Source organism: Kryptolebias marmoratus, linkage group LG2 (genome assembly GCF_001649575.2).
Source record: "Kryptolebias marmoratus isolate JLee-2015 linkage group LG2, ASM164957v2, whole genome shotgun sequence".
NCBI classification, from domain to species: domain Eukaryota; kingdom Metazoa; phylum Chordata; class Actinopteri; order Cyprinodontiformes; family Rivulidae; genus Kryptolebias; species Kryptolebias marmoratus.
In genome coordinates, this window is record NC_051431.1 from 25,530,721 (window position 1) to 25,532,108 (window position 1,388).

Sequence of the window (1,388 nt, forward strand, 5' to 3'; positions counted from 1 at the left end):
AAGTTCAGAAGGAAACAGCAGCTTAGTCCTAATTTTTACTGTAATTTAAGACAAGGGTTACAAAGGTTCATTGTCACCGTCACACAGTCGTATTCAGACACTAAATGAAAACTGAAATGTGTATTAATTGGAATATTTTGTCCCCGTTTAAGATGTGTGACTTGTGGTGAATATGAACACATACCTGCCAACATCTGCTGATGCCAAGCAGGGACACCTGTATGTATCAACGTGCGCCAGAGAAGGAAAACTATCCTTAGGGTGGCTAGAAATTTTATAAAAAATCTATTCAAAACTATATATATTTCATCCATTTTAAGTGCATTTTACTAAATTCTTAGGATTAATAAAATCAGTATATTATATATCTATTGAAAGGTAGAAGTAGAACACTGACTTACAACTAGCCTCAAAGCTGAACTGCATCTGATCATACTTGAAAATTGCATTACCCTATTTTTTTAACACACTGAGCACCATGAGTTTGTCTTGAATGCATCATACTGTACTTTCATCACAAAATACCCTTTGCACCATAACCTTATGCAGTAACAAAGCAGTCTATCCTGAGAAATCTACTAGTCAGGCAACAGAACAAGAACACAAACAGAAAATAAGACTTGCCTCTCAAAGCCCATATCTGGATCTACAAATCACAAGTCCAGCATCTGTCCAGTATCATCTGTAACAGACATTCACTTAACATTTCCAACATCAGTAACTCTCGCCCCGCAGAGCTGCTCATTTATCTTGTCAGTAGCTCTTCCTCTCAGAGTGTTACAGGGATTGCAATTAAAAAAATATTGAGTTATTGACAGGCCTTGTAATTAATTACCAATAATTTAATCACTTGGAAGACGAAGGTAAGCCTGACTCAGGACTTGTCCTTTGTTTCATGTGACAGCAATGTTAAAGTCTGGGCAGCAGATGACGCCATACTTGTTTCTAACGCTTCCAAACACTGAACCATTTCAAGATGACTGCTTCATATTGATTCAGTGGGGAGCCTGGAGAGATTTAAATGTTGATTTTATTTTTGCCTTATTCTAATAGTTAACTTTTCCTTTCCTAAATATAATTTTTTTCAGATACCTTCAAGCGCGACATGTCTGTAGTTCATCCCTCCCGATATTTCCCAGCCCTTTCTAACCCTCTGATTTTGAAGCGTTCCTGCAACCTCTGTCCCGAGCAGGGACGTGCGGTCAGGGGAGGCAGGTGAGGCAGAGCCTCACCTGTCATCATGACAAGAAAAAAAAAATCATAACATAAAATGATTATTAATATTTATCCACTGATCTTTATGTATGAGTAATTTTTGAACATTTTTATGGTCCAAATCGCATTTTTATAGTCAAAATCGCTGAAATTGCATATTTCCTGTTCAAATA